The sequence below is a fragment of the Pinus tabuliformis genome, chromosome J (assembly GCF_031772625.1).
Source record: "Pinus tabuliformis cultivar Carrire ecotype Pingquan chromosome J, CPIR1, whole genome shotgun sequence".
In the NCBI taxonomy this organism is placed as follows: domain Eukaryota; kingdom Viridiplantae; phylum Streptophyta; class Pinopsida; order Pinales; family Pinaceae; genus Pinus; species Pinus tabuliformis.
The window spans coordinates 1321861331-1321875304 of record NC_142295.1 but is presented as its reverse complement, the minus strand read 5'-3'; positions in this window follow the sequence as shown (position 1 = coordinate 1321875304).

Sequence of the window (13974 nt, the reverse complement as noted above, 5' to 3'; positions counted from 1 at the left end):
TAAGAAAAATGGAAAGAAAAATTATGGCAACAAGGAAGCCTACCACTCACAACTATAAATATGGAAGTGTTATTGCCCCTAGCCTTCCACAACCTATAAGGTTGACACCACAAAAATTGGAAGAAAAAAGAGTAAAAGGGCTTTGTTACAGTTGTGATAGAAAATACACTAAATGTCATAAGTGTGCTGAGAAGAAATTATTCTACATAGATTGTGAAGAGGAGGAAGAAAAGGAACAAGAAATGTCAAAAGAAGAGGATATACTCTAGGAACAAACCATAGATAAATAAGTAATGAATTCGACCATATCTTGTAATGCATTGGCTGGATTACCACTCCTCAAACTATCAAGATAGAAGGACATATCAAGAAGAAAAAGGTAATAGTGTTGATTGATTCTGGAAGTACCCACAATTTTATTCATTGTAAGATAGCAAAAGAATTGAATTGCTTCCTATATGCAACACCAGAGTGTCAAGGGATGGTTGCAAGTGGAGGAACCATAAATTGCTCTGGAAAGTGCCATAATATCAAGCTATCCATGGGAGGATATGTATTGAATAGCCCAATGCTTTCCATTCCAATGGGAGGTGCTGATGTTGTACTAGAGGTCCAATGGCTACAATTCTTGGGTACAATAACTTTTAATTTTCAAGAACTTTTCATGAAATTTTCTGCAGAAGGAAAGGAAGTTGAATTAAGGGGTATTGCAAGGAAACCGGGGAAAGATAAGTAGCTCTAATGGTATGATAAAGGTTTTAAAAAAAGAACAATGAGGTGTAATTTCACAATTATGTTCGCTAGATGTTTCCACATCGAAATCATCTATTTCTTCAAATCTCCAAAAAGTCTTGGACAATAATTCCAAGGTATTTGAGACTCCCAAAGGTCTCCCACCTATTCGTGATCATTATCATGCTATTCATTTGATTCCAGGAAGTGTTCCTCCAAACATCAGGCCATACAGATACCCCTATGCCCAAAAGAGTGAAATTGAACGTATGGTTGCAGAAATGCTAGAGGCTAGTATAATTCAACCTAGTCAAAGTTCTTTCTCTGCTCCAGTAGTATTGGTGCACAAGAAGGATGGATCATGGCGCATGTGTCCAGATTATATGGAGCTCAACAAGCTCACTATTAAAGATAAGTTTCCCATTCCTATAATTGATGAATTATTGCATGAATTGCATGGATCAATTTACTTCACCAAGTTGGATCTTCATTCAAGATATCATCAAATCAGAATGAAGACTGAAGACATTCCAAAAACAACATTTAGAACTCATGAGGGTCATTATGAATTTTTGATCATGCCTTTTGGCCTTACCAATGCACCTTCTACATTTCAAGGTTTGATGAATTTAATTTTCAAACCCTTCCTTAGAAAATTTGTGTTAGTATTTTTTGATGATATTCTAATCTACAACAAGTCTTGGAAGGATCATGTTGAACATGTTGATAGGGTGCTACAACTATTGGAGGAGAAACAATTCTATGAAAAAAGATCCAAATGTTTCTTTGGAGTATAAGAGGTGGAATATCTGGGTCATATTGTATCTCATGAAGGAGTTAAGGTAGACCCTAGCAAAATTAAAGCCATTAAGGAATGGAAAATCCCCACATCCATAAAGCATCTGCGAGGATTTCTCGGGTTGACAAGGTATTATCGCAAGTTTGTTAAGAATTATGGGAGAATAGCAACACCTCTAACAACATTATTGAAGAAAGGTGCATTTTCATGGACTCCAGAAGCAACAAAGGCCTTTGAACATCTTAAAGAGGCAATGTGCCAAGCACCGGTCTTAGCTACACCGGACTTCACAAAAACCTTTATTGTGGAATGTGATGCTTCAGGAAATGGAATTGGTGCTATTTTAATGCAAGATGAAAGACCCATTGCTTTCGAAAGTTGTCCAATCAAGGGAAAGTTTTTACACAAAGCTATTTATGAGAAGGAAACGTTGGCAATACTACATGCACTTAAGAAATGGCGACCCTACCTAATGGGAAGACACTTCAAGGTAAAAAAGGATCATGATAGCCTTAAATACATTGTTGTGCACCATTTCTATTATCCAAGCAGATTGGATAGACGAAGCAAGGGAGGAATGGAAGAATGACGAAGAAGTGTGTGCACTTATTCGAAAGTTGCAACAAGATTCCAGTACATCTGATACATTTAGCTGGAAAAATGATTTGTTATGGTAGAAAGATTGCTTATACCTATGTAAGAATTCCCAACTCAAAAAAAAAGATTCTTATGGAGTTGCACACTTCTCCCTTAGGAGGGCACTCAGGATTTTTAAAAACTTACCACAGGGTTAAGAAGGAATTTTTTTGGGATGGCCTTAAATCGGATATTCAAAAGTTTGTGGCAGAATGTTTGGTTTACCAACAAAATAAAGTTGAAACAATTAAGACTCTAGGTCTATTACAACCTTTATCCATTCCAAGCCAACGTTGGGAGGAGATTTCAATGGACTTTATCACAGGTTTACCCAAGTCTGAAGGAAAGAGTGTCATCATGGTGGTAGTTGACAGACTTACCAAGTATGCACACTTTTGTGCATTATCACATCCATTTAAAGCCAGTACAATTTCTACTGCATTTATGGAAAAAATTCAAAAGCTACATGGAAACCCAAAGATTATTGTAATTGACAAAGATCCCATTTTCATTGGAATTTTTTGGACATAATTATTTTCTTGTCTTGATACTCAGTTAGCTCATAGCTCATCTTATCATCCTCAATCTGATGGGAAAAATGAGATAGTAAACAAATGTTTGGAAGGATATCTTCATTGCTTTGTATCTGATAAACAGACACAATGGGTCAAATGATTGCCTCTGGTTGAATGGTGGTATAACACTTCCTACCATATTGCAACAAAAATTACCCATTTATGGCACTTTATGGATATCAGCCACCATCCATCACATCATATTTAAGAGAAAATTCTAAGGTTCAAGTAGTGGAACATCACATCAAGCATCAACAACAAGTTCTCCAACTCTTAAAGGATAACCTCGTGTTGGCGCAAAATAGAATGAAACAACAAGCAGATCAACATCGTAGCAAAAGAAGTTTTGATATAGGTGACTGGGCATTCCTACGACTACAACCATATAAATAAATGTCCCTTGAGCAAGCTAAGAAGGATAATAAATTATCACCAAAGTATTATGGTCCATACAAGGCGCTGCAAAAGATTGGTGCTATGGCATACAAATTGGAGCTTCCTGCAACTTTTCGAGTGCACCCAGTTTTCCATGTTTCATGTTTAAAGAAGGTTATAGGCGACAAGATCCTAGTTCAAACAATATTTCAGAACTTGACGAGGAAGGAAAAATTATATTAGAACCGGAAGTAGTCACAGAAACAAGAACTCAACAGCTACGAAGTCGATCAAGTTCAGAGTATCTCATCAAGTGGAAGAACTTATCCACTGAATATTCCACATGGGAGGATGAGAATTTTATACAGAAGCATCCAAAACTACTCAAGCATTGAGGACAACAATTTTTTTCAAAGAAAGGGGCATGTTAGGTCCCTATAATACTAATGATTACCCCATTACTATTGTAGTTGTATCCCTTATTAATATTGTTGTGCCCCTATTGTCCCCATATTGTTATTACTGTGCCCCATAGAATCCCTCTATTGTTATTTTTGTGCCTTTATATTATTATTGTTAGGTCGGCTTGGTTATATTGTGACCCCTTAGATTCCTATATATAGAAAGGAGGTTTTATCATTTGTATCATAAAAGAATTGTTCATTTATGTAATGTAAAGGAGGTTTCCCCCTCGAAGAGGCTAAATTCTAAGGCATTCATCTATCTTTTCTATCTTTTTGTGAGCTGGTTTCATAACACAATTCTTCCCTTCATCGGCACATTTTGCTGGAACTTTAATTCAACCCTAACCCCTTGAGACTAAAAATCAGGGTCATGTGGGCACATAGAGCTGAGGGCTGGGCCTTAGCGCCCACCCCCGCTAGTTAGGACCCTTAGCACTAGGCATGTGGTTATATGGGTGCCACATGGCCAAGGGTTGGGCTAACCACCCTCTGGTGCACGGTCTCGTTGGTGGTCTACAGGACCTGGGCTGGCCCTTACACCTTAGTGCCTTCACCTAGTGCCTTTGACCTCCGCCGTGGGTCATGTGTGATGGCCATAGGCCCTAGGGCTGGCCCCCCTCCGTAAGCTCCTTTGTGTCGAGAGGCCAACCCTGCACCTGTGGTCATGTCAAGAGTGTTATAACCATGGGTTGGTCCCATGTCTTAGTGTCTCCGCTCCTCCACACTATTAGTGCCTCCGTGCGTTATGTGTTGTGGTTCGGTGGCGTTTGGTTGTGGTGTCAGGACCTCAGGCTGGGGCTAAGCCCTAGCCCTTGGCTCCCCTGCCTACGGTCTCTTGGGCGTGGGGTGACTGGGGCCCTGGCCTCTTCTCCGAAATAACATATGCACAAATATTTTATAGTGCTTTTGCACTATGGTTAATAAGACCCACTGTGTGCCCTAGCGGTAAGGAGCTTTGACTTGTGCTTGACTTGTCTTATGTTCGATCCCTGTGGGGGGTCGTTTGGTCCATACATAATTTTTAGATCACTGTTGGGAGGCCACGTGGCATACGCCCATTGGCCCACATGACTCCTAGTTATTGGACCACATAAAAGCACCAACAACCAACCATAACGCAACAAATTCGACAAATTTAGAGAGGATAAGTGGAAGCCTTTCATTAGACCACATTGTATAGTTATCCTACCCAGTCACCTCGCCTAGTCAGTGTACTTGCAATTTTTTTCCCTATTTGGGAAAATGATCTGAGCGCGATATCATGAGCATACAATATTAGTTTTGAGTGATTCAAGTTGCGTTGGATTCAGATCGGCGAGCTCTTTAATTTAGCACCAGTTTCAAGAAGTTCTGGGCTCTTCCATTTTTTAGTTTAAAATTAATCACCTGATTACCTTTCTAATTCTCCTTATTTTTCTAATATTAATCCCTTGGGTTTTTAATACCTAGTGTTTATAATATTAATGCCTTGGGTTTAAAATATTAATGCCTTGGGTTTAAAATATTAATCCCTTAGGTTTTTAACACCTAGGGTTTATAATATTAATCCCTTGGATTTATAATATTAATCTCTTGGGTTTATTAATCCCTTGGGTTTTTAATTCCTTGGGTTTGAAATATTTACCCTTTGAGTTTTCTATCCCTAAGGTTTATAATATTGATCACTTGGGTTTATTAATCCCTTGAGTTTATAATGTCGATCCCTTGAGTTTATTAATTCCTTGGGTTTATAATCCTTAGGGTTAAAATATTAATCCCTTGTGTTTTTAATATTCAAGGTTTATAATATTAATCCCTTGAGTTTATTAATCACTTGGGTTTATAATATTAATATGTTGGGTTTAATAATCTCTTGGGTTTATAATATTAAAAATTCATCATGTTTGTTAATCCTTTGGTTTTATAATAATCATCCCTAGGGTTTGTTAATACCTTGGGTTTATGATATTAATACCTTGTGTTTTTAATCCCTAGGGTTATAATGTTAATCACTTGTGTTTTTAATCCCTAGGGTTTATAATAGTAATACCATTGGTTTATAATCCCCAAGGTTTATAATATTAACCCCCTTAGGTTTATTAATTCATTCGCTTTATAATATGAATCCCTTGGGTTTATAATATTAATCCCCGAGGTTTATAATATTAATCTCTTAGGGTTTTTAATCCCCGAGGTTTATAATATTAATCTCTTAGGGTTTTTAATCCCCGAGGTTTATAATATTAATATTTTGGGTTTATGATATTAATCTACCCAGTTTATTAAACCCTTGGGTTTATAATATTAATCCATTGCGTTTTTAATCCATAGGATTTATAATATTAATCACTTGTGTTTATAATATTAATAATCCTTTGGGTTTATTAATCCCTTGGGTTCGTAACATTAATCCCTTGGGTTATTAATCTTTTTAGTTTTTAATATGAATAATCCTTTTTGTTTTAAATATTCATCCCTTAGGTTTATTGATCATTTGGGTTTATAGTATCAATCCATTTGGTTTATAATATTGATCCCTTTATGAGCAATATAATCATTAGGGTTTATAATCCCTTAGGTTTATAAATCCCTTGGGTTTATAATATTAATCTCAAGGGGTTATATTGTTAGTACCTTGGGGTTTATAATATTGATAGTTTAATGGATTTATTAATTCGTTGAGTTTATAATATTAATCCCTTGGGTTTATTAATAATATTAATAAATGTGGATTTAGCAGACCCTTCCAATTCTCCATTTGTTTTTAATATTAATCTCTTGGGTTTATTATTATTATTGTTATTGTTAATTAATTATTTCTATTGATTAATTGATGATAATAATAATAATAATAATAATAATGATAATAATAATAATAATAATAATAATAATAATAATAATAATTATTATTATTATTATTATTATTATTATTATTATTATTAAATCTATATCAATAGCACTTCTTAGCATTGTGCATGTGATTAATATAGACATATAGGCCACATAGTTGTATTATTATACTTGCAAAGGCATGGTATAACACATTCAGTTTTGCTTTTGACTTCCTATTAGTTTGTCTTTGACCAATTTTTTTTACTACTTATCCATAGTTTAACATTGAAAAATTGATTTTTATTATTTACTCTTTTTTATTAGTTACTAATTTTTTGTTTTTAGTTTTATTTCTTTTTTATTTTTTTTTCCTTTTTTCTATTATTTCTATTTTCATGAATTATAGTTTTTCTCCATATTTTCAATTTAAGATGACTTATTATTATATTAAAAAAGTGTTTTAATAAATTTAGTTATAAAAATGATATATATTAATAAAAAATAAAACACACACATATAATCAACATATATATTAAAGTGTATATATGTTAATATAAACAATATTAGTTAATCATATTTTTTAATTTATGGTGATGACATTCAATAATACAATATTTTGTTAGTTATTTTATTTTTGTGATAAAATATTTGTTTTTATTATTTTTTAGTTTAATTGAGTAATAATTGAACTAAGTGGCAGGTACTAACTACTATGTAACCCTTATTATGCCGTAGACATGGTATAACACTTTTCATGGTATAACGCATTCAATTTTCCCTTTAACTAGGTATTAGTTTGTCTTTGACCAAAAAATTATGACATTTATCCATAGTTTAACATTAGGAATTCAATTTTTGTTATTTTTTTATTATTTAAATTTATTTATTTGTAAGGTGATTGATTGAGGTCTCATTATGGGTTATTTAGTAACTTCCATTTTTATTAGTTACTAATTTTTTGTTTTCAGTTTTATTTCTTTTTTCTTTAACTTTTTATTTATTTCTATTATTTCTATTTTCATGAATTATAATAATTTCACAATATTTCTAATTTAAAGTGACTTATTATTATATTAAAAACATAATAAATTTAATTATAAACAATTATATATATTAATAAAAATAAAATAGACACATATAAACCTATGTATCTTAATATAAGCATATTAGTTAATCATATTTCTTAATTTTTGGTGATGAGATTTAATAAAACAATATTTTATAGTTGTTTTATTTTTGTGATGAATTTTTTATTTTTTGTTTCATTAAATTATATTTAAATTAAACAAGAAGTACTAGCTACTATGTAACCCTTTTTTATAATATATTAAAAATAAAAATAAAAATATTCGAAACGACATCTTTGGAGTATTCCATATTCCACATTTTTCGAGTAATGTTTCAAACATTTGGACCACACTGTCATAAATACAAACCATTTTATATTGTTATTGTGATTGGGAATCTGACGAAATAAAGACAAAAAAGTTTATCGAATGATTTTAATATTCGATCCCGCACACGCCGATATCTTAATATAATGTAAAGGAGAATGCTGCCTATATATAAATCCAATATAAGAAGATAAGTGTAGAGAATCTCTTCATAATAGTGCAACCAAGTGGCAAGGAGGTGAATAAGATCACGCTTATATCAGATATTGGGTGGGGAAGATTATTAAAGAAGTTCCAGCCCTTATAGTGGTATACTCTTTATTGGTTGATATTCCTTAATTAAGGATTAGTTGTAACTTTCTAATACAATAATTTAGAATTAAATATTGGTTAATAATTCTTAGTTTTAATGGTTAGGTAATTTAATAATTTAAATTAATAAGTGGCTTTTCAAAGAATATGTGAGTTATATAATTTACAATGTGAATCGATTTGTATATAGGGTTTTTCCTTAAAAATGACTTGGGTGTTATATGGCAAGTTAGGGTTGATTGGATCATTTTTTTAAGCAATTTTTTAATTGGAGATTTGGATTGATGTAAAAAAATAATTTTTTATTGAAGATTTAGATTGATGTAAAAATTATATGGTTGGAAAGTCTTTTCAATCTCTGATTTCTCAAGTTTTTATAAAAAATATTTTTTAAAGAAATTTAGTTAAACAATTTGTAACTCTTTCCACGACCCATAATTATTGCAAGGGAGTGATAGATAGTGTTATATAAGAGTATTAGACACATTCAAATGATCAATAATTTGTGTATTTTCTTTCATTTTTAGATTGTATAGTTGTCTCTTCAAGTAGATCCAACTTCTCAAGGACTTTGTTATATAAAAGTTTCTCATCCTGCTTCATAAACCTGGCATTGTTATATGATAATATTAAACAAGATACTATGCATAATCAAATTGTGCTAAGGGTTCTGACATCTAGGTCTTCCTACTATACATCGGTCATATTTGTAGGTTTCTTCCTCTTGCCATCTAATGCATTATACAATTTGCATTTTTAACTTCCATAATTTGGAGTTGTTTTTACCATTAATTTTCTCCACCTAGAATTTGGTATTTGTCACCACCTTCATTACATTAAAAAAATATATACGTGTTGGCTAATATATGTATATGCAAGAAATGTTGTGTGTAATGTTACTTTAAAAATTCAGCCATAAATAAAATACTTCAATTTTCACCTTTAATTTACATGAGACTTTATATAGTAAAAAAAATAAATAAATAAATATTAGTATGAGGATACATGTATTTCCTTCATTGATGTGAGATGCAATGCCTATAGTATGCTAGAAATGTGTAACTTAACGTAATGTAAACATTTTAACTGATTGAAAATAAAATAAAAATAACAAAATAAAATAACCCTATATAAATTAAATAATAATAAAATAAAAATACACATAGTATTGACTCATGGTTTTAAGAATCAATGGTATTGACCCATGGTATTCATGTGGAATATAACCTATTTAAGAGGGAAATTAACTAGCCTAAATCCATCATAGTTTGATGTTATATTTGGATATATAATTAGCTGTAGAAAATGGTGTTGAATCCATGTAGTGTGTAAAGGTAAGAAAAAAAATTATGGATATGCTGGCATTTGACATTTGTTTGGATATGATTGGAGATGGGGGAAATATTATGAAAAATGTAATTATTACATTTTATCTAATATTTTTGTCTCCACTTTTTACTAGGTTATAATGGGTAAAATATAATACTATGATATTACATTTTACCCAATATTTCTCGTCAACAGGTCCACTTATTATTGTATTTTTTTCTTTATATTTGAAGTTTAAAAGTAAACAAACTCAACTATAAAATTAGCATGGGTGAGGGGGAATAGTGAGTAAAATGTAATATATAGGTTGGGGTAACATATAATATTGTAATATTATATTTTGTCCAAGATTTCCCCTCAATTCACTTTTTATTAAAAAAATTTAACTCTGGATCTACCAAGCGCCAAGAGGGATCAAATTTTTTGAGATGCAAAGCTTTTTAAAATAAAAAGAGATTAGATCTCTCTGGATGCTTGGTAGATCTAGAGTTCAGATAGATCTAAGCTAGTTATTCTTTACACACAAAATCTCCCTCCAAATTGTTTTTTTTTAATAAATATGTCAATTAAATATTCTAAAAGTACCTTCAGAACCTTCTAGAATTATTTCAAACTTCCATCCTTTCAAAAAATTTAAATATCAACTCCACAACTTTTACTTGCCCCACACACACATATATAATGGTCTGCAATAAAAAAAGGCTCCTTTGGCCAGGTTGGATTCCTTCAAGCCTTAGGCTCCATGGATAGTTGATTTGATGACAAGATTTACAATCGTCCACTTAAGAATCAGTATGGAAAAAAGGAATTGAGTCCAACCCCACACATCTTTGTTTCCCTTCATTGTGCATTTGGAATCTCCCAAACTCTATCAGATATCTCCTCCTCTGTAACTTGGAACAACAGGGTTTGCTCATGACTCCACTTCCATGAGTCTGTTCTCAACACAAGCTTGGACTTGATTCACCAATGCTTAGGATTTAAAAAATGTGATCATTTCTCATTGCTCCTCTATTGCCATAGGTGTGCAAGTTCCTTTGTTGTCACAAGTTGGCCATTGCTCCACGCGATTTCCCACTCAAATTTTGGAAAAATACATTGGATAGACAACTTTCAATGCTAATGCTACTCCCTCTGTGCACAATCTCACGCACAACTACTTTGTACACTTCTCGACTTGGACAACATGAACCCCTTCTCTTCGAAGATTGGGCAAACAAATTTTCCACTACGGTTTCTTCTACCGTCCATCATTTTCTTTTGACCAGTGCTTTATACCACATGTTGGAATTTAGAGTCTGTAAAATATTGAAAAAAATAGAGAAATAATGGCAAGATTGAGAATAACACATAACATGAATTTTATCTAGTAAAATCTAGATAAAATCCACAGAGCAAGGTAAGGTATTTTACTATCAACCAACTAGATTCATATTAATTCTAGATCTATCAAGTGCCAAGAGGGATCAAATATCTCGAGGTGCAAACCATTCCTCAAGTTTTTCTCTCAGAAATGAAGTTTACAACTCAAGAGATTTGATCACTCTAGATACTTGATAGATCCAAAGTTAAGATAGATCTAGTGTTGGCTTAGGGAGTCTTGACCTAGGTTCAGATTTAGTTGCGCCAACCAACAAAACCCTACACTATTGGTCCTTTCGGAAACAACCCGCGTAGCACAGGCTGCAATCTCACCCGAAGCAGTATGGGGGGATGCAAGAACCAATTTTCTGCATCCAGAGACTAGTGTGATGTCTTTTAGTGCCTTGGATCTACATTCACGTAGATCGATAAACTCTTAGGGAACATTATTGCAACTTTGTTAAAGCAACCTCCAGACCTTTGTGAAGGTCCACGATCAGTCCTTGTGGACCTTTAACAATCGATTTACCTACTTATGCGCATCAGAAAGCAATCTTAAATTGGTATTCATGTAGATCTACTTAAGTCGTTAATAACCATAAGAGGAATCGCCAGAGTCTTTGCGAATTTAGTTAAACATGCATTGCGTACATTTTTAAGACTTATTCAAGAGAATTGCGTAGCATTCATTCAATATTTCATAAAGCAAATCATTCATCAATGGAGTACAAGATAAATAGACATGAACATAAATACTCAATACTTCTTCAAAAACTTGTCTTTATTGATCTCAATTCACAGATTACAGACTCAACCTGCCCTGTGCACACAACTGCAGGGGTCCGTGCACTCAGCTGTGGACTCTACCTAGGCCTCCGCGCACTTAGTTGCGAAGCCTTTCTTCTTCTTTCTAAGTGCAGGAAGCAGAGCCTTCCTGCCCTAGCTTCTTCAGTCAACCCAATTCCTTATCTCCATTTTTCTTCCTTCTATATTGGTATGTCTAGTTCTATCTCTTCCTTTCACTAAGACTCACTATTTATAGACTTTTTTCATACAATGCCATGGTCCATGGACCATGGGTGAATCTACAAAACTGACTCAAAACTTATTCAAAACAAGGGGCTAAGCCCTTTTAACTCCTAATCATCTACGTGCTCTGCATCCACAAATTGCGGAGACTTTACATTATTTACAAAATTATACCAAAATTTGGGTTACCTTAACCCCAAACTAACCCAGGGGACCCCATCCCAACAGGCCCCCAACACAAATATCGTGACTCACCCTCGAGTCACTCTACTAGCGCCATGATCTTACTGCGAAGATCCCCTAGCTCCACCTAGATTACTGCAACTTCAGCAGCACTCTGTGTTGCTGCCTGTCAAACCTCCTCGACCAGTTTTTAAGTGGCTGGTCCTTCTATTTCTAGCCTCATCGTCTGTTGTAGTCCTTTAAGCTTATCTTGAATGGAGAGCATGATCTGATAAGCCTCATCCAACCAAGGCTGCAACTTGGCCTTTAGCAAGGCCTCTTTCTTCTGCGCTTCCTATACCCATGCCAGTAGTTGCATGCCTTCCTGTAACTTGGCAAGGCGATGCACTAGTGCTAAGGTGCATGTAATCACCCTGACTTCATCATATTGGTGTTGCATCTCCCTTACCTCTGTGTTCAATGTTTGCAGGTTTGGATCCTCCTACAGATTTGTCAATAGCTCCATAACCTGATCAAACAGTGTCGCACAGTCAATCACTGTGGTATCCAAGGTAGCCATGCCTTCCTTAATTGCGGATGCACATTGCTCCTAGACCTCAGGCGGAGTTGTGGGCTACAACTTTAACTGCAACTCTGCAATCTTCATTTTGAACTTGAAAGTGAATCGTCCAACTTCTGCTCTATCCTCACACACACCAGCGGCTAATTTTCTGACTTTGGCTTCAAGTTGTGCATCCTCCGGGATGTGAAGTTTAGGCACTGACTTACATGCCTCCACTACTGATGATTCCAGACGTGAACTACGTGCATGTAGTGCCTCATTTTCCTTTAGAGCCCGCGTCTTCTCAATGAACAGTTGCTGATTGTTGACTTTGAACTCACTGATGGTAGTGAGTGCTCGATGTTCTCTAATCTTGAGCTCTTCCATGACCCCCTGATGTAATACATGTAGGGACTCGAGTGATAGCACAACAAGGTTTAGTCCCATGTTTTTGACTGTGTGAAGCATCGTGCGCTATTCATTCATCTCGGTGTGGACTGACCCTTTAGGCAAAGGGAAGACTCTGACGTCCTACGACCAGTCCATCTCCGCAACTGTAATCTTTCCTCGTGTTAGACTGGCTTGCGCATCGCTCGCCTTCCCGACATCTTCCTGAATTCTAGTTTCTTGGAGCTGCAACTCACGCAGATCCTTCTAGATGCCCCCAAGCATCTGTATGTATTACTACTTGAACTGCTACAACACTTCTGTTGTGGTGTCCCGAATTTTATTGCCGATCTCATCAAGATCGCCCTCTGTTAATGCCATGGGATCAACCCGTGTTTTATCATATTTCTTCTTCTTTCGTGTTCCACCCTTCTGCTTCATGCCACGTATTTTCAAAATAAAGGGGGTGCTCTGCCCTTCATCACCTCCGCCTCCTTGGCCTAAAAGCTCTTCTTCCTCTGTCTCCGGCAAATGTGACTTATCACCTTTCTGTGAATCGCACTGCTCTTGTTCCACCTGCTCCTTAGCAGCGCATTCTTTCTCTATGAAAGCCTTTTCTGCAACTTCCTTCTTTTTCTATTCTGCTAGGGTATGCACAACTTTCTTAGCGGCCTCCATTATTTTCTGCGTAGCAGAACTTTCCACGCCTGTGCTTGTTCCAACATCTACTTCTGACAGGGCGCACCACTCTATAGGCCATAACCCTACGACCTCCTACACGTCCATTTCTGACACCAAATAGGGAAACTGGTGCCATTTCTACTCTAGATCCTTCCATGCTTGGATATAGACTCTGTGGAAGTCAGCCTTGAATGCCACATAGGCTGATAGGTGTGTGAAAAAGGTTGGGGATAACCTTGGACGCTGATTGATTTCCATATGGAGATCCATTTCCACAAAAGTCCAAAATATCTTTGTTTCTGTAATCTGCGTGACATCCTTCGTAGACCATAAAGAGGCAAACTACGCAGCCTCCGGCAATCCT